Source organism: Crocodylus porosus, unplaced genomic scaffold (assembly GCF_001723895.1).
Source record: "Crocodylus porosus isolate Cpor-Errol unplaced genomic scaffold, CroPor_comp1, whole genome shotgun sequence".
Taxonomy (NCBI): domain Eukaryota; kingdom Metazoa; phylum Chordata; order Crocodylia; family Crocodylidae; genus Crocodylus; species Crocodylus porosus.
Window position 1 is genome coordinate 6,479,268 of NW_017728936.1, and position 25,760 is coordinate 6,505,027.

General features: G+C 48.4%; 1 protein-coding gene across 5 annotated transcripts in view; it reads right to left on the reverse strand.

Annotated features, from left to right (window-relative positions):
• The window catches only part of OPCML (opioid binding protein/cell adhesion molecule like), a 630,964-nt gene that overhangs the window by 290,425 nt on the left and 314,779 nt on the right, over nucleotides 1-25,760 (reverse strand). The window lies entirely within an intron of this gene.

The window sequence follows — 25,760 nt, forward strand, 5'->3', positions numbered from 1 at the left end:
TTGCTTAGGCCAACGTGCCATGTTGGTGGCATCCCAGCGAACGGGCAGGGCGCGACGGCGCTGCCTTGCTTAGGCCAACGTGCCATGTTGGTGGCGTCCGAGGGAACGGGCAGGGTGCGCTTTCAGGACAGGACTGCAGGAAGATGCACTCAGGGGCCCCACTCGTGCAGGCGAGAGAAGGAGAGAGAGGTACCTCGTGTAATCTGCCTAGCAGATAAAGGCCCATCTTGCAGAGGCATGAGATGACCCTACAGACTAGCCAAGACCCACCGGGACTCGCCTTGGCTCGAGGCAAGAGCTATGGCTGCCAGCTGCCAGGGGGATGCTGACTGCTGTATGGATAAACAGGACAGCAAGGCCCGATGAAACTCAGCATGGAAGGGGAGAGGCCTATGTGGCACCACTGGGAAAGGGGAGGCCAGGGTTTCCACCAAAAAAAGCTTCACAGCCATTAAAAAGTTCGCGTAACCTTGAGTGTTTAACTTGGCCAGTTCCCTTAACCAGGGGAGCTCGTGACAGAGTAGCAGAAAGGCTTCCCCTCCTTCCCTGGCCCATACATTGCTACCAGGGGAAGCCCACACCCTCCCAGGGATGGAGCAGCCAAGAGCAAGGAGTCCCCCAGAAACCAACTGCTGCATGCACCAATGGCAAGACTGGCTCAGCTAGTGCGAGTGAAACGGGCGCATTTGCCAACGTGTCGAGAAAATGGGTGCTCACTCCTGGGACTGGAGGGTGCTACCAGGCAATATTCATTTCAACAGTTACACAAACACAAGTGCACACATACGAGTGCACACATACATAGAGGGAGGCATTCAAAAGGAAGGAATCCTGCTCTACGATGGCCTGATTCAACCTCCAGAGAAGAGGATACACATGCCTGGGTGAGGAGATGTATATGGAGGCAAGGTGGGGGTCGGGATAAACACCAGCCCTTGGAGCACAGGATGTTTGGGTGGTGCTTGGGGCAAGGGAGGAGCCTTGAGCCAACTACATGGAAAAAGCAGCACCAGCCCAAATGTCTGCCCTTTTCCCACGTGCACTTTGGATGAGAGGGGAACGCTGCCGTCAGGGTAATCCCAAAATCTCCCCCACCACCTCCCAGGATCCTGCTCCCCCGAGGCACTCCCAGGGGAGTCTCAGGGTTCATCTATGCCACCCCCACACAAAGGCCAGGACTGCCATCAAGATGCTCCCCCAGTCCACTCTCCCACCTAGCACATATTGCCAAAGCCCAGGAATTAGACCATATACTGGGTTTTGCATGGCCCAGGGCACTCACAAAAGAGCTAGCTCATCCAAGACAGAGAGCACACTTCCGGGCACATATGGCCTCCACCGCCAAATTCCCTGGCTTTCATGCACCTTGAGTGGGAGTGGGGCGGTGTGGCGGGGAGACAGGGTGTGCTTCTGGACACAGCACTCCTAGCCTCACTACTGAGGCAATGCAGACATACCCTAAGGTTCGTCCACAGCCCCCTGGCTGAATGCAGAGTGATTTACACACACAAACACACACACAACCCGCACACACACCTTCTTTCCCCCACCTTGCCATGTAGCACACCCAGAAGAAGCTGCAGGGCTGTGCCATGGAGGCAGCTGCATGCTAGCAATGGGTGAAGCAGCCTCTGCTTTTTTTCTGGCGTAGATTTTAGTCGAGTTTCTCCTAGACGTAGCACTCCGTGTCATGATTAACGATGCATCCAAAGTGAGCGTGCTGGTATCAACAGGAGGGGCTAAGAACGGGGAGAGGGGGAACTTTGCAGGAAACAAGTTTGTTTCAGGTTTGTTGCAGGTTCCTGTTGCTTTGTTTTCTTCACTACAGAAGGACTCGGGCTGCAACACTGAGATCTGTAGGTGAAGTCAGGCTGGCGGGAAGCGGAGCTTGGGTTCAGCCTTTTCTAAGAGGAAGAGCAGTCTTTCATTAAGGCATGGGGCTGCGTGTAGGGCAAACTCAATTCCACAGCTACCTGGGCGGCAGTGCAGATGTACTCTCTGTCCTCCTGTGCCTCGGTTTTCTGTCTGCAAAATGGGGATAATATCCCCCACTCGTCATCATCTGGCCAATTTAGACTGCACGTTTTTCACTTCGGGGATTCTCTTATTGTGTATGCTCTTAGTGGAGCCTTACGGTCACAGGGACAGAGAGGCGGTTAGCTATAACAGCTGATGGAGAAGATGGAGCCATTTGCAAGATTCACACTGTGTGGGTACTCAGGACTGAGGCCTGTCTCTAATAATATCACTGACTAGAGAAGTATGCGGTGCCTGGCATGAGGTCCTTGGGGCATCCAGCATTCAGCACTGGTGGATTTCTGCTCATCATTGTGACGTTAACAAGCCCTGACCTTCTCTCATCATCCCACAGGCTCAGAAAGAAACAGAGACTGCCAGGACAAGTCCCTCCCCTCCGCCCCCCCTCACCTTCCTTCTGCCTGATTGTCAATCTCCAGTTTTATTAGTGGTGCAGTTTGGCCACAATCTCCCTTGGAGATTTCTCCCTCGTTGCTCTAATCAGGAGCTCGCAAATGTCAGGAGTACAGGCCTGGAAGTAATTAGTGAGGGACGGGCAGACGGAGGGTTGGTGAGTGAGTCAGGGAACAGGGCTGGCCCTGCAGCTGGCTGGAAAGCACAAGGTGAGCAGGCAGCAGGGCTCCTGGGAACCGGGGACTGAGGAACCCAGTTGTTTTGTTTTCCCATCCTGCTGCTGTTACTGGATTTTCACTCCATCTCCCAGCGCTCCAGGAAACAGCTACCAGCAGAAGGAAATGAGTCAGGACTCCTTGGGGCCTGAAGCAAAGATTGTGCTCTCCAAAAGAGAGAGGAAGAGACAGCAAGAATCCCTTCCAGCTGCAAGCCAGGGACCTGCTGCCCTTCTCCTTCCATCCCTTTGGCACAGGGGAAGTTTAAGAAAGGCCTGACAGAGTCTATTAACCTGAGTCACGCCCTGCCTCTTAAGGCCGCACATGCCAGCCTCCCCTTTCCTGTGTTAATCGGCTCATGAATCTGATACATCATGGATCCGAGCCCCTGCCCACAACATGCTAGCCACTGCTCCCTGTCAGCCACCTAGGACATCATCTCTAATCAACGTGGATGGGGGCATGTTGGTCCGAGGAGTGACATTTCAGTGCTCTCAAACTGCTGCAGAATAGCCCTGTCTGAGCTATCCGTCCCACCCACTGCTGCTCTCTGTATTGCAGTAGCACCGACTGCCCCCCAGCAAAATCGGAGCTGCAGTCTAGGCACAAATAGATCTAGATGCACAGACTAATGATGCATAATTGCAATCTAAGCATGCAGCAGAAATGGTCATGAGCCCCTTCTTACAGATAGCAACATGCAACACAGCCACAGGTCCTGAATCTCAGGCTAGACCTATGCTAGGAGCACTTTATCAGGGTTGGCATGTCTGTAAGCTTGAAGCCCACAACAGCAAAGCATTCCCGCTGTGGATACAGATCTACCAACAGAGCTACCCTATGTGCCGCTTGGGGGGGAACCAACCCTGAAAGGCAAAACCAAGATACATCTGTAAAACATGGCTTTGCTGCTCTGAATGCAGCAAAATCCTATTTATAAGGGCTTTCTGCCGGAACAGCGCTAGCTTGCCACACTCCTGACCACGCAGCAATGCCAGAGGAAACAGAAAGATATGCAGAGCCTCGCACCACAAGTAGCCCTTGCTGTCTGACCCAAGATCTCTCACACACACACACATCTTAGCAGAGTCAGGAACCGAACTCACAGCTCCAGATTCCCCACCCGCTGCCTTAAATCACACGATCATCCTTCCTCTCTGCCTTACACCATGCTTAATATGGCACCCACCAGCTGTGTGGCATCAACATGACAGAACCATGTTTTAAAGTGTTTCCAAGCCGCCCATGAAGGAAGAGTCTCTCCTCTTTCCCCCTTCCTTTCCCCCCCACTTCCATCTGTCCCTCCCCTCCCTTTCCTTCCACCTTCTCTGCTCTGGCACATTTGCAGCTGCTAATTTTTGCCCAACACATTTGCGAATTAATTCCAACACGTCCCCTCCCTCCTCCTGCTCGCCTGAGCATTCCCGTTCGTTACCGACTATTCTTATTTCCTCACCCACAGGGTACGCTCGGCGCTTCGCACCCGCGCTACTGATGAAGAGCGTTGACAGATACTGTGGCTGGGAGCCCATGACCGATTTGTAGCGTGAGCCCCTCTGCCAGCCAACTTAATACTGCATGATAATCAAACCTCAAGCTTCAGGCAGGGGTAAAAAACAAAACAAAACAACTGATTGTGGGGGAAGGGTCTATCAGGGAGGCATCCCATCCCCATACTGGGAGTTCAGCCATTTGCCCTCATCAGGGCACACTTTCTCATGAGAACTGACACAGCAATTACACACCAGCTACAACCCTGAGGGAGCAGCTTTCAGGGGAAGAGTAAATCTGTGACCCCATTTGGCTCTTGACCCCTCTATTAGGGCCCCTGCCAAGACGGACAGTTCTGATGGGAACACCTACCGTCACATTTGTCCCCACATGCCACCTGATGGACATTAATGACTTGTGGTTGTTGACAGTCTGGACTGGAGATGAATTGGAGCTCAAAGGCTCCCTCCCTCCTCTAGCACCAGCTGGGGTAGTCGTCCAGTCCTCTACCTGCGGAGAGAGCCCTGCAGGGTTTTCTGCCTTCCTCTGAAGCATCAGGTACCTTGATTGTTGCCCTTAATCCCCTATGTGCCCTTGGGAAAGGCATTTCACCTCTCCATATCTCAGCACTCTGCTGTGTTCCCAAAGGTAGCCGCATGACTGGAATGAATGGGCACAGCGTATACCTCTTACTGGCTCTGCTAGCTGTGTGCCAAGTCTTATAGCAGTGAGACAAGCTTAGGGCTGGAAGGGACCTCATGAGATCATCGTGTCCAGCCCCATTTTCTGGGCAGCAAAGACTGCTGGGGTCATATAACCCTAGCAATGTGTGCATCCAGTCTTCTTTTAAAGATCTCCAGGGTAGGTGCCTGCACCACCCCGCTGGGAGTCTATTCCAGAGTGATCACACGAACTGTGAAGAAGTGTTTTCCTTATATCCAGTCTGAAAGCTTCTTCTAGGAGTTTATGACCGTTGCTCCTGGTTTTCCCCTGGAGCTCTTTGGTGAATTAGGAGAGTTAAAAGAGAGGTATTTTTAACTAGGTGGTAATGGGTGGTCTCTTCAGACGAGGGGAGGAAAGGTTGGGGCTCTACGCCTGCTTTTGCTATACAGCCCATTCCAAGTCCTTGGTGTTGCCATAATTACCCATCTCTCCAAAGTGCTTTGGGATCTTGAAATGAAAGACCCGCCTAAGCTGCAAAATATTATTATTGTGTCACAAATATAGACATGGAGCATGACATCCCTACGCATCTCAGCAAAGAGATAAGCTGAGCTGAAGGATGAAAACGTCTTGCTTAGAACACTAAATGCCTTTTAGAGCCACAAAGGGAACAACAAAAAATACCCGCCAAGTGCTTTCCTTCTTGTGTAAATGTTCCTTCCAGGGTGAAAGTTTCTCTAAAGCCGTTCCGACTTAGCTGGATTTACTGCTGCCCCATCTATTCCACATGACCAGCTCTCTCTATAAGGAATAGTCACCTTGTTTCTTTTCTCCTGAAAATTAAGCCTGTCAGACACACCTCTCACAGATCAATTGGGCAGAATGTATTTATTCGGTTTAATTTTTTGAGTTGTTTTATATTTGCACTAAATCATGAGCCTTCTGCAAACGAAGCTTTTATATTCTCTGTTTCTACAGTTAATGTATTTTACTGTCTAACTTTAGTAAAAACTACTGGGGTAAGTGTCAAGAAATGTAATCTATTCCTCATACCGATAACTTCCCTGGAGTGAGCTCTGTAGGAACAGCAAGCTCAGGCCCTAAGAGGAGGAGGAAAGTGCCTCATGTTGGTTTATGGCACTCACTGCTTGTCAGCGCTAATACAACATTGACGGTTAAATTTACAGCGAATGCTCAATTTGACCTAATTATTTCTGTGTTATGGAAGCACCTGAGCTCCAGACTTCACTGTGATGCATGGTGTATGGGCACTTACTAAACACAGGGCCCCTGCCCCAAAGAGCTCATAGCCTAGAAAGGCACACAAAAGGTAAGAGAAGGAAGAACTACTATCCTCATTTTAAAGATGGAGAACTGAGACAGAAAGGTTAAGGGTCTGGATACATGTCATACTTATGCCAGTGTAATCAGCCTGACACCAGTGTGCACAAGAAGCAGACACATGCCATACAGCTCTACACCACTGTAGCTTACTTGAAATTGGTGTGGAATTACTCCAGGAAAAATCAGGGGTAAAACTACAGTGGTGTAAACTTTGTATGTCCAGAGTTATCCCATGGTAATCATTTGCCAGGGGCCAGTAGACAACTACCTGTTCTCCACCCTATTGGTGAGGTGCTATAATAATACCTAGTGCAGCAGGTGCCACCGATTATCTGGTCATCTGCCTGCTTCAGATCCAGGTGGATTGAACACTGGATCTGGCATACCAAACCAATGTAAAATAATTAGGGGTAAATCTGTAGTGAACCTGTGTCTGAAATGGTCACCCAAAGGCACAGACAGATTATTACTGAGCTTCCAAAATATCCAGTTCAATCAGAAAACTATCTTTTATTCTTTTCAGAGGGACCTCAAATGATACCCTATATACAGACACACGGGCACTGTGGAAAGCATAGGTTATAGTTCAGCAAAGCATTTAAGCTTGTGCTTAATTTGGAACAAATTAGCAGATTACTTTGGCTTCACCAGGATTACTCAGATGTTTAAACTTAAGCATGTGCTTAACAACCTTGTTGAACTGGAGACACTGGGATCATTTCCACTGTGTTCATAGGAGATTGCAAAGTGGACACAATGGTACAGGCAACCATATTACAAGAAATAAAAAGGACTTCCTTATTTCAATTAACTCGAAGCACCTAGAACTTACTACAGCTCCACATACAGGTCACCCAAGGACCTCAGAGCAGTTTAGAAAGGGAGGTAACTGCAAGAACCATAGAAAGTATTTGCAATGTGGTTGGAAAAACATGGAAATCTAAGATTTTCATGTTTCACAGTTATTTTTGAAAACGATCCAGCTCATTGTGAGGAAAGCAAAATGTTGAGATTTTTTCAAGTCAAGCCAAGATTTTTCTGTCACTGTTGTTGTTGAGTGAAAATGGGGGAGTTTTCAATTCCCTTTTCCTGAAAAACCTCCATTTGTAGGGGGGAAAAATGATTACAGGCATATGACATTTTGCTTGGTTGCCAAAATATTTCAACATCAAACCAGGCAAAAGTTTTCTATGTTTCAACAAGAAAGAAAAAAAAACAACATTTTTTTTGGCCAACGCACCATTTCACAGATGGAATGACAAGAACATTGTGGTTTTGAACCAGCTTGTCAATGATTATGATCAATGTATTGCACACACCAAGAAACTGAAGAAGATGTGGTGTAGAAATAGCATGTCCTAGAGCACTGATGGGGCTGGACTAGGTGACCCTTGAGGTCCCGTCCCGCCCTATATTTCTAAGGGATAAATGACTCACTTAAGCTCACAAAGTGACACAATGGCAGACTTGAGAGAGACCCCAGGAGTCTATGCCCTATTGTATATACTCGTCCTCTAAACCACAGCTTCTCAAACTGCGGTACACGTATCTCTGGGGGTTAGCAGGAGAAATTGTATAATGGTAGATTTAATTTTCATTATAATAATAACTGGCATTTAGGGGGTTAAAATATACAGTGTATGCTGGCAGGGGCACATGGGCAGCTGGCAAATCTGGAAGGGGGTATGCAGTATGAAAAAGTTTGGGAACCTCTGCTCTAAAGCATCCCCTACTGCTAGATACAAGGCTAGATGGGCCTTCAGCCTGCCCCAGTAGGGCTCTTCTGATGTCCTTATGATCCTAACTCCTCGGGCTCTGCTTCAACCACCCTCTGCAATGCCGACATCAGGCTGCTGATCCTGTTCTCATTACATGGCCCCTCACCCCTGCACTATTTGCAGTCAGAACTAGAAGCAAAGTGCATTGCGATATCATTAACGGCTGTCTTTACAAAGCCCATCCCCAACTCTCCTGAGATCTACAGCCTTGAGAGATTTGGAGAAGCATGAAGGTTGGGGCAGTTTTTCCCCATGGAGCCCTAGCTCCTCATCCTTGGGGTTCGCCTGTCACTACCATGAGACAAAGAGGTCAAACGGAGGAGGGAAGGGACCAGCACAAATCTAAAACAACTTCATTGAAAAATTCTTCCCTGGGCATGTCTTCTAACCAGTCGATGGTCACAGCTGTGAGCTAATTAAAAAAATAATAGAAGAGGGGGAGGAAATAAAAGCAGCTCCTAAGGACACTGAACTGCGCTGGCTGTTGTTCATTCAGTCAGATAATATTTACTGCAAAGTGGAATTTGGTGTGGGCAGGAGGAGCTGAAATGGAGTGGAGGAGGCAAGGAAGCACAATGGCAAAGGGGGCATAAATCTCCCCCATGCAGTCCACAGAGGCTGAGGAAGAGGTACATGGATAGCAGCCATGGGCACACAGGTATCAAAAGCAGGCGATGGAGAGTATCAGAGAGCGACTAAGAAGGAAAGGGTGTGAAGGGAAGGATGGAGGAAAAAGCCCAGGAGGGATGAACAAGGTTAAAGGTGCTAAGCAAGATGGGGAGCACAGGACCACGCACCTGCTCCAGCAAGATGCTGCACGCTGTCCCCTGTAGCAGGCGTGAGCTCTGCAGGCACTGAGAAGCACCTTGCTTCCATGGCCAGGATCAGAGCCAGCCCAGTGTCTCCTCTGACACACTCATTCTCCACATGTGCCCTGCCCCTGTTCTCTGCACCCTTGTGAATGGCAGAAGCAAGCTGCCGTGTATGATTGCCTGGGATGGGGGCAGCACCAAACACTGAATCTGTCTCGTGTTCACCCTGGAGCCGGCCTGCTTGCACATGTGTGCATGTACGTGAAAGGAGAAGAAGTGCTGGACACCTCTGACTTCACCCACATGGACACACTACAACTCGCTCGGGCAGAAAAACGCTGCTGTGAGGCCTGCCTGATGCAATGTTAACCTGAAATACATTTCTTCCCATTAAAGGAATCACTCAGTGGAATGTGAATTTATGTTGATTCCTCCCTGCAATCGCCAATGACAGGCCATACCTCTGGACACTGTTGATGAGAGGGAGCCATTTGGGATGGGGACAAGCTGCAGGGGATAAGAGAAGTGGGGGCAGCTTGTTTGAGTGGTTCTCTTGGGGAAGAGACGGATGGGATAGGGGCTTCCTATATGTAGTCCAGGCCCAGCACATGGCCTGGACTCTGGAGCTGTAAAGGGAAGAGGGAGGCCGATGTGTCCTGGCATGGCCCAGAGTGTCTCAAAGTAGGTTAAGGACACAGCCAGGCTGCTGAGCTCCTGTCAACAGGACAGCAGCATTCAGAGCTCCCACAGGCTGAGATCTTCCCAAGGGGGAGGGAAAACACTGTCCATAATGTCATGCCCACTTCTCCAGACCAGGATGCTGCAAAAGAAGTGATATCCCTCCTGTGTAGAGCACAGGGAAGGGGAGGGGTGAAAATACTGGAGTGGAGCAGGACTGAGGAGCCACCAATGTCCCCGCTGCTTCTGGAGACCAGAATGCAAGGTCTGCTTGAACTCAGAGCTGGCAGCATGGAGCAGAACGTGCTGTTCTCCACCCGTGCAGCTTGCACTGGCCACCTGCGCTTGTGCATGCAAAGGGCTTTAGTTAGCTGACAGAGCATATGTCCAAGGGTGGGAAGGAACTGGGAGCCAGGGGAGACTCCCATCCAAAAACAGGCTTTTGTCTGGGGGTGGCACAGGCCACCCCAGGTTCTCAAAGTGAGTCCGCGAATTATGTCCCCCAAATCCTGCAAGATCACTTCCCCTCCCCCTTCATCCCCCTTTCACCAATGAGGTCCAGAAAGGAGAGGTGACTTGTCCAGAGCCACACAAGGAATCAGTGGCAGAGGAGGAACCGAGCACAGATTTGCTGGCTGTGCTTTGGCAGGGGGAGACAGACAGCTTCTCTCCTTCGCCAAGCAGGGACAGGGAATCATATCTGGCAAGCTGCTGTTGGGGAGAGGAAAGACATGTGGGAAGAGATCCTGCCTCTTCCAGCAAAGAGAGAATACGAGGGAGAGAGACACGAAGACAGAGAGAAACAGAGAAGGAAAATCCACTGTGCCCTACTGAGATGGGGCCTGGGACACATGCTCTCAGCAAAGCAGGAGAAGTGCAAGCTCAGGTGCCTAGGAAAAGCAAATCTTCAAGGAGGCACACATTAAATCCAGATCAGACACCACTGGCATAGCTTGGGAGCATATCCCAGTGTCTACAATGGATGGCGAGCCTGGTTCAGGGCTATGGGTCAACAATCCCAGTACAAAGATTGCCACATAAACCTGTGTGGACCAGGCCTGCAACACCTTGGCAAAGGAGCCAAGGGAAAGTGAGGGGAACATGGCAGGTCAGGTTCAGATCTCCCCTTCCCATGCCTGGTGTGGTCAAGCTGTCACCAGCTCAGAGCCATGAAAGTTGTGGGACTGAAGCCCACTCCATGATAGAGTAGACTGGGCTGTTTAACCCTGGTCAGCAGCCAGTCTAGGAGTGAAGCCCTGACAGACAGACAAATGGATGATCTCCTTTACTACAGCAGCTCCTGCAGCCAAGCTGGTTCCTCCGACGACAGAGCTAGCTGCAACTGCATATTCATCACCGCCCCACGCAACGAGGCTGAAGTGCTCTGTTCTAGCTGAGAGCGGCCTGTAAATGAGCAAATTATCCACTCGAGTTCCTCTTGTAACCACTTGTGGGTCTCCCTAGGGTGGCGGCAGGCACGCAGCGCTCTCCAATCCACCAAACCCTGCACCTTCAGCACCACCTTCCACCCATAAGGGCCTGCAAGTGCTGACTGAAGCCCCTGGCACCGAGCTTTCCCTTAGCTGCAGGTCTCACCACCCAGGCTCATGGGTGTCATTATTCATCCCTCCGTGCCTAGTGTGTAGGCTCATTAGAACGAGTGCTACGTTAAGTAGTTAGTCAGGCTCCCCATAACTCTTTGTTAGTTCGGCTAAGGGCCTAGCAGCCAACTCACACTTTGTACAGCCTTCAGCCCAGACACAGCTGCTGAGAACTGTCTGGAAAAGATCTTTCTCCTCTACACTGAATTGGAATAATTGTGCAAATCTAGCCCTTTTTTACGTTTCTTCTATTAAAGATGCCGGACCGTCCCCAGAAAGAATCTGCATGCCTAGTATTGTGGTATTTTTGGAGACTTCTGCTTTGGAGATAAGGACATGTGAATGAGCTCATTTACAAGATGATGGGCTGTAAGTAAGCGGGCTGTGAAAGGGGTCGCGTGCAGCTACAAGCTGAGAGTGCTCTGCGAGGATGCACTGCAGCAGAGCACGGGCCAAGATCTGCTCGCTATGCTTTACGGTGCTGATTGCCCAAGATTTCTTATCGGTCCGATCAATACACTAAATGAGCTGTGCTGGAGCACTCTTCCGAACTTTTCCTCATAAATTAACTGCTCGTCGATGCACAGTGCCGCTTCACCAGCAGATCAGCAAGTGGTTCCTCCATAAACCTCCCAGACCAGACCTGGGCCAGATGCTCTGGCAGGACAAATTGGCTGGTGGTGATTTCCCCTTGAAGCAGAGAAATCCTCCCATAGCTGGCACAGTGGTTGTAAGCCAAGCCCCACCCAGGGAAAAGAGGTCACGGCAGAGGTAATGGTTGCACTAGTCCCTGCCCATGAAAACAGCCCCCCGACCACAAGTTACAGCAATCCTGAGTTCGTATCCAGGGGTCCGGCTAGCCGCTTAGCAGGGTCAGGATCAGAGAGCTGTGAAAGCCTCCTGCCTGCACAGAAGTGCTGGCCCAGCTTCAGGCTTTCTGTGGAGACTTCCGGGGCACATCCACATACCCAGTGTATAGCCCTTATGATCAATTATTTATACTCTAATGGCATTTACACAGATCTCAGTCAGGTCAGATTGTGTCAGGCTGTACACACGCATAATAAAATGGCAGTCTCTCCTCCAAAGAAACTACTTTCCTTTGGAGAGGGAGCGGTAATGGTTAGCGACTGAGACTGCAGGCCAGGGCTCTGGGTTCAAGCCCTGTCTCAGGGGCTCTCAGCATGTCCCAGCTTCTCTGCGCCTGGGTTTCCCCTACCTATAAAACAGGCTGAGAATGCTTTTTCCCTGGTTCTTGGAGGAGCTGTGAATCTTAATTCATTAATATCTGCAAAACTGCTTTAAGGCCTTGGGGTGAAAAGTACTATATGTATGTCCATATTATTATTTATTACATTTCTAAATATGCAGCCATTATGTAGCTTCTAGGCTCATTTGTGGAATGAAGAGAAGCATAAATTATCATCAGACAAATTAGCTTCCTACACTAGATGCTGTAAGAGGAAAGTGCCCTGCTTTTAGGTGTACTGGGAGGCACAGGAACAATGCCGCTGCCCTAAAACTGCAGAAATAAAGGAAAGAGTAATCTGTCCTTTCACTTCTCAGCCACTCAGGAAACACCAAATCTCATTCCCAAATGCCAAAGCTACAAGGTGTCAGCAATGGCACAAGAATATGTGGGCATGAGGGGAGGGAACAGGGACAGATAGTCTCTAATACAGGCAGGCAGCGTCCTGCTTCCCTTTCACTCAGCCTAAAATGCCCTTTCCTCCAAGCTGCTGGCAAAAGCTCACAGACCACTGTTCTTCTTTCCATAGCTCAGTTTGCCCCTTTCCTTCAATAGTCCTGTTCAGGTAGGAATGCATAAGATGCGTTTGGAGACACGACACTACTTAGCCTCCCCTTCCAAGAGGCTGCAAACAACAGAATATCCCCTACTGACCAGGACTGCTAGGTCCCACGAGTCTGCAGCTGAGCACAGAGGCCAGGGAGGAGAGTTGGGGCCAAAGTAGAGGAGCAGGGATGGAGAAGGGAGAGGAAAAGTTAGGGACAAGGCTTGCAGCACAACCCTGTCACCTACCCTGCAGGATCCCACAGCAGCCCAGCACATAACTGTACCTGTTCATATTCCTGGAGCAACACCATGATTGTCAGGATGTTTTATGAAGCTTAAAGATATCACCGAGTAGGTCTGTGCCACTGCCAGGATCTTCTAGATGCCACTCCTTCTGCTGGCCAAGAACAAGGCTCTGGAGCTGGCCTCACAGCCCACAGATGTTGTACATGAGGGGATGTTATCTATGATGTGTAATACATGATCCCCTGGACCACTACAGCACCAGCTGTGATCCAACCCCATTGCAGGATTTAGGAGCTCTTTGTCTGGCTCCCCCCTACCTCCTTCCAAGCCACCCTGAAACCTGGGGGCCAGGGAGAAAGGTGCGGCTGCTTCCTTTGGTGGGATGGGATCGAGAATCCTCCCAGTCTTCCTCTCCACCCCTCCATGAGGGATGCCCACATGCTGCTCGAGAGTCAGGCTCAGAGTCCCCTGAAGACCACAGAAAGCTCTAGAGTGTCTGCTCTGAATCATGTCTGAGCAGCCTGCGGCCCCATCGCTGAGGGATTCCTAACCACGCTGCCAGGCACACGACCACCTACCCAGCCCACAGGCATCATTCAGCAGAGCTTCCCTACACCGCCCAGTGGTAAACCCCACTCTTAGATGGTACTTTATATAACTCAAGCATAATAGACCATGCTTCTTGAATTATTCACATCACTGTTACAAAGAAGGAGATGAGGATTTGCCATCCCAGATCAAACCTCACGTCCATCTAGGCTGCTATCCCGCCCCTGGCAGAACAGCTAAGAGTACACGCTCTACAAAGAGGAGAAAGGGGAGAACACGGAAACAAAGTGCATCCAACTGATTGTGCAGAGATGGATGTGAGCAGAAAAACCCTTCCTAGCCCCTGCAGGCAATCAGCTTATGCCCTGAAGCATGAGAGTGGAAGCATGCTTCTCCGCACTTGGTTCTGCTATCATGTATGGTGCAGTCCCTGTTTACTGCTTTTGGACAGAACAGGGCCAGCAGTGCCCCTTAATGCAGTGACAAAGACAGGAGTATAATCCTAAATCAGCTGAGCAGCAGCTGGCATTCCAGCTCCTGGCTGGACAAGGGTTCCTTTTTTTTTGTATGTATGCACACACACTCTCTCTAGTTTAGAGAGAAACAAGGAAACCAACTACCAAATGCAAACCTCTCAAACACCTCGCCATCCAGGGGCGAGCTTGAATTGCAAGAGTTCTCCGCGTAAGTCTAAGAGTGGTGTTTGCACAGCTAGAAGCAGGAAGACCTGAGAACAGAGGCAAGCTGATGTGCTTGATTTTGGGCCTCAAGAGGGTGGAAAGAGAAAGCACATTGCTCTCTCTCTTTGCTGTCTGTTTTCTGTTGTTTGCAGTCAAGCTGTGATGGGCAAAGCACACAAAGCTGGTGGGAGTGTGGAGAGAGCAGACAAATATCTGAATGCTTATCCTAGCCTTGCCTGAACTATTCCAGCTTCTTGGGCCAGAAATCCCAGGAGGAAGAACTCTGCAGCATTATAGATCTCTCCTCTTTGCAGTCAATGTAAAAATGAGCTTTTCTTGGGAAACAGCTGCTTCTAAGGGTGAAACTGCCTGTAAAAACATTGGGCCAGTGGACCAGCAAACACTCAAACAACAGTGAAGTTTGAGTTGAGCTGGGGGTTAGCTGCCAGTACAGGACCCATCTTCCTCTAGATCCATCTCTCTCTCCCTTCTGGAAGTGGCCACAATTCTACTTGCATGGGGAGTTCATCAAGAAGAGATGAATCACTTGGGGAACTGATGCATAAAGGGACTCAGGCTGAACTCCTCATAGGTATTTTGGTACCCAAATCCCTGAACGCCAGGAGCATATGTACTTCACATCCTGGAAATAGCTGAGGAGAGGCATAGGCACTCCACACTTAACCAGCTTCCACTGGCAGGCACCCAGCCTGGACAAGAGGCAGTGAAGCCAGCCCAGGGCAACCTCCACAGTCACTCTGGAGGGCTCTGTCTGTGGTATGCTGGAAAGCAGCTGCAGGAGATGGCTCTGGAGCTTTTTCACTGCTGCATTTCCAGGCTTGGCACATGCCAGAGGGAGCAAATGGACAGGACGCAGATGCAAGGGGCCCGTCCCCAGACATGCAGTGTAGATATGCACCAAAAAACCTTCCAGATTTGGAGGCTATGCGACTTGCCCAGGGTCACCCAGCACATCTGTGGCAGAACACAGCACTTAATTCAGGTTTCTTATACCCTGTGCTTGCCTCCTGAAGCTGCGGTTCTGTCCTGCCGGCTGAGATGAGCAACAGGTGCCTTTCCCTGAAGGTGCTGAGTCCCTGAGTCGGCACAGCCTGCAGCCACCTGTTTGCTCAGTGTCTCTCACACAAATCACCTTGATGTTCTAATTTCCATCTTCTAATCCCCGCACTTGTACCCGAGGCTCAGTGCCAAGTGGAAGGGACTTGGGAAACTCAGCCTGGATGCAGCTCCCAACCAGGTGGGCCTGATGGACAGGAGCATTGTCAAAACCATTTCCTCTGAGCCTGGGGAGGTGTTTGTGGGAAGCACAAGCAGATGCTGTCACGGAGGCTGGGGCCATTCATTGCTGGGCAAACATGTCACACAACATGTCGGGTTAGAGAACTCCATTATTCACGTTCTGGGCCTGCATCTCCTCACGTACGGTTTTTTTAAATCTGGCATTTGTCATGTTAAGCAGCTGTTGCAACATAAAGAGAAACTGTCAAAAAATATGAACAGTCCAAATGGGTGGCATTTGCCTTTTAATGTGTTTTATTCTTTCTTCCCCCGCCTCCCCCCCTCCTCACACTCTTTCCCTTTAAAACTGTTTCTGCTACTGCGTCTGGGTGTGCGGGGCCGTTCATACAATGCTGTCCTGGAAATCTGCTGCTTGCACATTTTAATGTAAATATGGACGACTCATTTTTTGTTTGTTTTATCACAACACTTGGCACTTCTCAAGTGAGATTCAGCTGAGGAACTCAGCATCTTGTCACTCCCCATGTCTCAGATGGCCACACTGCAGCACAGAGGAGGTTGCATGACTTACCCAAAGCCATGCAGCAAAGCAAATGTGGAGAAGTGAGGAAGGGAACCCAAGAGTCCCGTCTCATATGTTGTTGCTTTAACATTGCATCGACTTTCTCCCTGCCCTTCTCCACCAACAGAAATCAAAACTCAATAATCCTGGCTCTGACTTGGTGGGCCCAAGCGATAATTTGCCATTCATCTCAGACCTTAGATTGTATCCCAGCCACATCCCCCTCTTGTCTGGGCTAGTCGATACTTTATGTACCTGGGATTTCTACTCCCAGTTCTTTTTAGAAAAAAGTTTGTAGCCAGTTAATTTATCCTCAGCTACAGCCTGATAAAATGAGGCCATATACCAGGCCTATTTATTTCCTCCGCTCAGGAACCAAAAGGGCTGAGATGTGAAACAAATGAAGGGCTCCACCACTGACCCCAGGCTCAGGCTGTTTTGCAGACCACTGGGTGATTATTTTGTAATAGCTGATAGCATCTGTGATTTAATGCAGCTGTTAGAAATTAGCAAGGACTCCATCTAAAGCGTCCCAGTCACTCATGATAACAGGCTAATAAATCATTCCCCCAGTGCGGCATGGCATTTATGATTCTATTTTAGAGATGCAAAACACAGAACTGGCTGCTCTCCTGGATTTATTTTTATTTATATTTTTAATAAGGCAATTAAATAAATAAATTTAGGATGTTATGACTTTGTTGCCAAAAACCGTTCTGGAGGAAATTTCCCCTGCGTGAAATGCCCTCTGCTCCCCCCACTAGCCAATTAACCATAAAATAAATAGCTTTGCAATGTCACAAAGAAACTGCTTCCAAGGTATATGGTGAAATCCTGCCACCACGGACATTGGTGGGTACAGGGACCTGACCCTTGATTTTTATTTGGGGTGTGCTTTGCTATCTGGTTAAATTAGAGACCTCCTCCCACCTCCCTAGAGCTACGTCTTTGGAGCTGCTGCTTTCACACACGCTCACATTCCCTGTTGTGGCCCACTCTTAAATCAGTCACAAAATATGACTTAAAAAAAAAGGTGTCATTGCTAATTAGGCATCACCACATTCTTCTAAACACAAGAAGGAACAGCTTCCCCCAGATACACTCAGTCTGTTCAGCAACGCTCCCACTGACTACAGGGGCTGCTTGCACCGCTGAGGAAGAGCCTCGGCAGCCTTCGTCCCTCTGCTGCCTTCACATGCATGCAACCTACTGTCCATGTCCAAGTAGCGCAGCAGGTGCTCAGGCTCCTGCACCGAGTCTCTGGGCACCACTAGGCAGGTTTGTCTGATAAATGCCTCTCTTTACACAACCATAATGCAATGCTGCTCCTTGCCTTATTCACTTCCCTGTTACAATGAGAAAAAAAACCACAGAGGATTTGCCATCCTGGCTCAGATCTTAGGTCCAACTAAGCTGGTATCCTGCCTCTGGCAGAAAAGCCAATAGCACGTGCTGGGGAAAGATGGGATAGAGCAGCACTGTACAGCCGGCTAATTGTGTAAAGTTGGAGGTGTACAGAAAAACTCATCCTAGCCCCCTGCAGGCAATCAGTTTATGCCCTGAAGCATGAGAGTGAAAGCATGTTATTTTATACTTGACTCTTAGGATTCAAGCTTCACTCTTTTTTTGAAACCTTTCATTACTCCTGGATAGAGTGGGACCATTTGAACCCAGGCAGAACCCCACTAGTCTTTAATGCCATGGCAGAATACAGCCTAGAAAAGACAAAGATCAGCTAGGAAACTACCTATCTTCCTGCTTCTGGCAGGAACACACACGCGTGCTCTACAAAGACAAACCTTTCAAACGCCTGCCCGACCGGCGGGCAGCTTGAATTGCGGGAGTTCTCGGTCCGAGCTTATGTTTGCTGTTTGCACAGTTTGCAGGCAGGAAGACCTGAGAACAGAGGGAAGTTGATGTGCTTGATTTTGGGCCCCAAGAGGGTGGAAAGAAAAAAATGCATTACGCTCCCTCCTTACTGTCTGCTTTCTGTTGGCTGCAGTCAGGCAGTGATGGACGAAGCACACAAAGACTGGCAGTGGCGTGGAGAGAAGCAGACAAACATGCCCAGGATGCTTCTCCTGCCCTCCCGTCTGCTATCTGAGTCCATGTGCACCAGAAATACAACAAGCAGCAGATGCCCAGCTTGCAGTTTGTGAGGGAGTGAGAAGGGCTTTTCTCGCTACATCCCAACATCTCTGCTTCTGATGTGACCCACAAGTGCAGAGATGCTGAAACACACTGGTTTGGGCAGGAGAAGAAGCTAAAACTTCTTCCAGCCCTGAGCAAGGCTCGCTAAGGGTTAGATGTGACTTTGGTGGGATTCCTGTTGTTAGAGAAGCCCGCTCTGTGTCTCACCTACATGAGCAATTAGCTTTCTCTCAGCGGTGTCTGACAAGCCAGAACCTCCACTAATTTCAAGGCCAGCTTGACCTGCGGTTTTGATTCAGTCCCTTACAGGGACAGACGTGACTCATTGAGTTCAGCTTGGCTCCATGCTTCCTCCAAGCCTAGGGAGCCAAAGCGCTGGCCTCTTCCCTGCAGACCCAGCTTCAATATCCTTCCCCGCTGTCACTGCCCCTCCAAGGGAAGGCAGACAATCCTACAGTTCTCAGTAATTAAAAAAATACTGAAGTAACCCATCTATTCCTGCTCAGTATATTACATTCTGGTATTAATAAGGAAATCTCTAAGCCAACACCTTCTGAAAGGGATGGAAATTTCATGAGAGTTGGATCAGGTCCCAAGTGCTGCGTCCACTTAAGATGAAAATGCTCTATGCATTTTCAACATACTCTTACTTTTAACTATAGCTACAGTCAGAAAAATTACTCTGCATAGATGGCCCCAGAGGCACCATATTTCTTCTCTCTCCATGATAATTCCCAACCAGATCTCCTGAATTTATGAGTCCAGAGATTCCTCTATGCCTCCCACCCCCCAAACCCTTTAACTGCCAGCCCTGAATATTTCTATATTTCTCGTGAAATCCAAATGCTGGCTTATCTCCTTCCTGTTTTTTTCATCTCTGGAAATGAACCTTTTGCCAGTGGCGTGTAAGTGGCTTATGCACAATGGCTCCTTTTACCACTGCCGTGCTGACTACTCTGCAGAGGAGAAGTGCTATATAAGAGCTATGTGGCATTATTGCTATTACTACACAGGTGAAAACTTGCAAGCAAGTATAACATAAAGACCCACAAGCGCAGCAGAGATGCTGAGCAAAAAATATCCTTTTTTAAAAAGTCACTTTCCAGGTGCAAGGCTGAATGTTAGTAGAAAATGTACTATTAAATACTTTAGAAGCTTTTTTCTTTTCTTTTTTTAAGAAACAAGGGGGTGGGTTTTACTCTGGTATGTACTGAAATCCTAACACTACGATCATGGATTCAACTGCCTTGGAAGTTTTCTTTTAAGTAGAAAAATAATAAAGGTAGACCTAGGTGGCTCAGGGAAAGGGTACCACACTACAGAGATGTACATGTCTCACTCATCAGTTAAGGAAGGAAGGACAAAAGGATGGATGAATGAATGTATGAACTGGATAGAAAGAGGACAATCATCTCATGATATTTTCTGAAGCTAAAGTTATCACAGGATTTGAAATGGCTCTATTTGCCATTTTAATACAATTCCCCATAATTTTTTTTTCTTTTTTACCAAAACTGTTATTATTACCGTTGCAGAACTGTTTGTTTGATTGTTTACAAATCAGTGTTTGCAGGAAGGATCCATAAATATTCAGAAAGCAAATTATTTGAGAAAAACATTCCCAATAAAATTTTGGTAAAAACATCACAGACACTGCAGCAGTCACAGGAACACATTGATAAGGGTAGTAATTGTTTGCTAAAGATTTCATTTCTTTAGGAGGTGGGGGGAACAGCATATTAAAAACGAAGTATTTGTGTTTCTCCTAACTCTAGAGATAAATGACTATAAAACACAATCCTCAGTACAAGCACTAATGGGAACCGCTGACGGCAGCCTTAAGGGAGGAGGAGATGAACCCTACTGGTTGAACTCCTGCTGCAGGGGACTGGTTGTGATATTGGTCCTCATATTTCTTGTCTTTACTGGGGAAAAGAGCTGTGTTCTTAACCCGAGTTCACTCATACAAGGTAAAAACCTAGTGACGACAACGTAGCGTGGAGGTTTCATAGACATTAGCCAGTCAAGGGGAAAGCTTGGGGAGGGGTGGGGAACACTTAGGTTACCTCAACCTGCTAATGCATGAAAACTGCTGGTTGCTTCATTGTCACTAAGATTTCAGCTCCTGTTAATTAACTCAAGCTAGGTAACTAGAAAGAAGACCACACCTTCCCCCCCAGAGGAGACGAGACCTACAAACAACAATTACGTAAAACCATGGATACCTTTAGCATCCCTATGCCTGGGAACTTTGTCAGACCCTGGGAAGCCGCGGTCCCCCTCACTGGCACAGGAGAGGTCACTGGTCCACCAGCTAAGGTTAGTGTGGAAGCAAGATTAAACTCGGGCTGGTATAAGCAAATGCGGCTGCAATGAAGACAGGTATCCAGCAGCAAACCCGACATGAATCTGGCCTCCAGAATGATCCTTGAACCAAAACACACATCCAGACCTGAACCTGCATAGCTGGTCACCTCCTGCCTGGGAGGTGCATCTGCTAAATGGCATGGTCTTGGACAGCATTTGTGCAAACTCTACCTGCATAACAATGATGTGCATTAGGAAGGGGAGTGATTTGGAGGACTCGGTGCCAAATGATGATAGCTTTAGAATAAAGCTGTCTTTACTGTCTTGCAGCAGCTGCTGGAAGCCAGCTGCCATCCTCAATCAGCACTTGGAGAAAATGTAAGGCTGCTGTAAAGGTAGCAGCTACTTTCAGCATAATACAGGGTACCCCAGCAGCCCTTCCTGGATGATGGGAACAGTCTTGCTCCGTGGCTCTTCAACGGTCAAAGAAACCAAACTAGCCTCTTCCTAATGAATCCGGTTCAAAAGCATATTTCCTGGTCTAAAGTTGGGCCTGATTCTTGACCTACTGGAGTCAATGGTAAAAATCCCATTGCCTTCAAGAGAGCCAGGACTGTGTCCACTGTGAACAGAAGGACAGATTCAGATCCCAGAGCCCCTGCAGTCGTAGGAGCAATGTTCAGTTTACACCAGATCAAACTGTGGCGTGGGGCCTTTTTCTCACAGTCTTTCTCCTACCTGCAACCGCATGTTCTCTTATGACCGAGCCATTCCTTGAGCTACTGGTTCTCCACCCTAAGCAGCTTAAGGGAAACTGTTTTCTCTCTATTGGCTTTGCAATAAATGATGCAATAAAAGGGAGTTTAATTTTTAAACACGTAACTAGAACTCCAGCTTCTCGTGCCTACTCAGTAAACCTTGGCTCACCACATCTGGCACTTCAGAGGGAGCCTGCCACATTGATTTCTGGGCTGCCCAAGGAAGTGCTGGCTGATGAATTATTAGGCACTAGGAAGGATGGACTAGGAGCCAGCATCTGTGGCCTGGGAGCTGGGAAATGTGAGAGCCCACTGTTGCATGGAAGACCTGGGAATCTCAAACAAGGGGAACAGGGAACAGTAATAAATGAAGTCTCAAAAGCCGGATGAGTCAGTGCGTGCAGAGAGGTGGAGTGACTCAGTGAGCTGGTGGAGAAGCATGGAGAGCACCCTGGAGCACTGATTCCTCAGCCTCAATGAGCAAAGTATTGCATATGGGGGAAAAATAATTAAACTGAGAACCCTGAGGTGGGGTCTATTTTCAGAACCGGGAACCAGCAGCTATTAAGCCTTGAATCAGGGCTGAATTAGTTCAATCAGTTCATACACGATTTTGAGGCAAAGTCCTCCCTGCTCAACAGTTTCACCATAGCTCCAGTACATCCCAAGGGTGGTAGGCCCAGCCAGGCCTCCAAGCTGAGCTGACTGAGGTTCATTCCTCCCCAGTGGAGAAGGGAAAGGAATTGAAAATGAAACAAGTTTACCCACCACTCTCACTTCCCAAGGGGCTTTGTAGGCAGACGGGGGGAGACCCTGCTTCTCACATACTGACAGTGTCTGGGCCATGCCGACATCTACTAGCTGGGCCGGGCATTTGTGGCTGTGTTTTCATTCTATTATTATTATTATTATTTTTAGCTGGAGAATGATTTTATTAATATTAATAAACCTGCAGAAAGTACTAATTTCTGCCATCATTTTACTAATTAGCTCTATTGAATTGTGAGGATCATCTGCATGAATAATGACTCCCTGTGTGCTCACTGCGCTGTTCCACTCCGGCTTCACAAAGGAAGCGGAGAGAACTGGCTTTTGCAGGCAGCGCTTGTGCCAGCAGATGGGAGGATGCAGAAGGCAGCTCTCAAACCAGTGGATGGCCCAACACATAGGTGACACATAGGGCAGGCATGAGGGGGGAGCATATGCCCCCCCGACAGGGCCACTGGCCAGGTCTGCCCCCTGCTGCTGATACCACCAGCAGTGCCTGTGGGTGCCCCCTGCCCCAGACTCGGAAGGCACCAGTCACCCATGGCTCCACACACTTAACTGTGGCTAGTGGACCTTCCTCCAGCTCCGAAGACCATCAGAAGTCATGGAAAGGGCATGGGTTGCAGAGCTTATTCTGCACAAATAAGAGGGGGTGATGGAAGGGACAGAAAGGTTTACGAGCCTTCTGCTGAGCAGATACAGTATCTGATAAAGGTCCCCCTGGACTACAGCGGCTCACATGCTTTCTGTAGTGAAGATCACTCAGTCTCCAGTCATTGGAATTAATGCACAGAGGGGCAAATCCTGGCAAGGATTAAGTTAAAGAGAGTTTTTCATTAGTTTGGAAAGAGGAAGGATTATTCCCTGAGCCTTAGTAATGAAAGGGAAGAACTAGCAGCACCACTGAGCACATTTGTGCTACACAGAATGACCACAAGCCCACCCAAAGGACCCTGTCTCTTTGCACAGGAGTTGGAGAAAATGCTTCTTTGGGAGGACTGAACACACTGAGGACATGGAAGAGGCTTCTTCAGGAGACTGAAAGAGATGAATAGCTTTTTCATCTCCCTAGTTTTATCCTTCCCAAGAGCACTCGTACAGTCCATAGACCATGGACAGCTACCACACTGGGCATGTTCTATGGCCATGCAAATACTCTGTATATTTTATGTACTGCTATCTTACACATCTTTTGGGAAGACCCATTAGCTCCACATGCCGATAACATCTCTATGGCAAGGGGCGCTAGCATGGCTGGGTGTTAACTGCTGCACACTCTCCCACCTGGTAAGACATTTCAAAGGCTTACAGGGTGGAGGATATGCTAGGAGTTGGTCCAGTTCCCTACAACTACAGAAAAATGGCTGGCTTGAATGAATTAAGAGTTCAGCCATCTGGCTAAACCATGCATGGGTCTTCATGATGGAAGCAGCAACCCTCCTGCCCAGCAAGTTGTCCAAATCTCTCCATCTAGCTTGTGTGCACACATACCCAGGCTCCCTGTTCTCCTACTGAGGATACTGGGAAACCCCAATTTTAGCCATGAACCTCCAAGTTCCCACTAGCTGGGCAAAAGGACATGAAAGGAAAGAGGCCTCTATATTCTTCACCATCACTGTTCGGATGTAAAGGCATCACCAGCATAGCAGCCATTCAGTCCACAGCAGGATGAAGGCCACTCCAAAGGTCCACTGCAATTTAGGCTCCTCTCCCCTAAGAACGGATGTGAACAGACCCATCCAATCTAAACATCTCATGACTAACAAGACGGGGCCTCAGACCATCGTATACACAGGTCCTGCCACTCTCTCATCATCTGGACAAGCACTGTTAAAAACCTACCGTGATTGGCAAGGACATTTACCCTGAAACTCAGGCCCCATTTCCCTCCTACAACCTTCGCTAAACCTGCCAGGAATGAGGCTGCAATACCACCTTCCCCCCGCCCCATTTCAGTGGTGTATTTACTCAGATAACATATCAAGCCAACCAACTCTGTAAAGTCTCCCTCTGGCAATGAAAGAGGACACAAATTATTTTTCTTCATCAGCTGTGGAGTGGTGGAGAGAGCGCTTAGGTTATCAGCAACTCTCACTTAGGGAAGCGATTGCCTGGATCATATTTGTATTCATTTTCATGAACTCAATGCCCCAGTCCCTAATAGAACGCAATCTCCTAATTAAATTTCACTCAGTAAGGCATTTTCACCTTAGATTAGCAGTGTTCTTGCACATTTTTGCCACTAAAGCACTAACAACATCTTATTTATCTTATAAATTAAGTCTGTTAGGCTTATCATCAAATTTGAGATATTAACGAGCATAAATGACTGTGATTTGAGGGGAAGTAAATAGATCCAAAGGGACACAAACTGCAACTCCATTTTCCTTCCTTTAGCACCGCAGTCACAGCTCCGAGGGCTACAGTCCTCCATTTATCCAAAGAAGAGTCACAAACACAAGCAACGATCTCTCGCTATCCATCAGCTCCACTCTGAGAGAAAACAACTCATGGAGGAGGAAAAGAGTTGGGTATCATCCCTTTGGCGAGCCAGGGCCAGGTTTATGACACTGGTCTGTATTGAATGGGATCTGAACAACCTAACTCGATGCGCTCAGTGTCCCCTAGGCTGATAGCAAGCTAATGTAAACTTGCTTTCAACTTAAGTAGCAAGGGCATGAGTTTGCCTTAAAACTACTCTAAATTCTCTATCTGCTGCCATCCTAAAACGGGTAAAAAAAAAAAAAAAAAAAAAAAAAGCAAGCCGTCAGTAAGAAGTTAGTGTCCAACCCTGAGGCCAAGGTTTCCAATGCACTTGCACTTGTTGGTTGGAAAATGCCCCTTCTCTGCATGCAAGTGCGCCCATCCATATTTCTAGGGGTCCTTGTGCTGTGTCTGCATTAGAAAATGTGGACCATACTTCAGCTGTTTCCCAGAGGGAAGAAGGTGGTGTGGAGAAGCACTTTTTACTGTGAATCTTGGCAGGATGCAGCTGGTGCATGGGTGCTCCTGGGACTGGCTTTCACATAAATAATGGAGAAGGATTCAAGCTACAAATTCAAATCCAGATCTAACCTCACATGCCCACATCTTTCCTCTCTTTGGAGGCAGAGCACCCTAGAAGTCTTGTATTTCTCCTTTCTAAGGCTTTTTTTTCCTGGCCATCCCACCTCAAACCTCAAAGCTCTGGGGTATCATTAAGGTCTTCCTGAGCATCCAGACTGATCACCCAAAGGGCTAAGAGGCAGGGCAGGATGGCTCAGCATCACATATGGGCCTAATTTTTCATTAAGCTGAGAGTTGTCCTTCTTTGCAAAGCCAGGGTCTAGTCCAACAAACACATAGGATCAAATCTAGCTCTGGCCAACCTCACTGGATGCTAGGTGTCATTCCCTGAGCCTTGCATGTAGTCCTGGTATCTTAGTAACATGAAGATAGGGACAGTAATGATGGTATTTATCTTCACACCAGACTAGATGGAGGCTTATTCAACATGGCAAGGTTTAGAGTGAAAACCAAGGTGAAAGAGCTGGTTCTGAGAGATTTCCTGTTTGCAGGTGATGTGGCCTTGGTTGCCTGCACTGAATCTTCCCTGCAAAAATCTCTCAGGCAGTTTTTCTGCATCATGCAAGAGCTTCATGCTGACACTTAGTCTCAAGAAGACTGTGATTG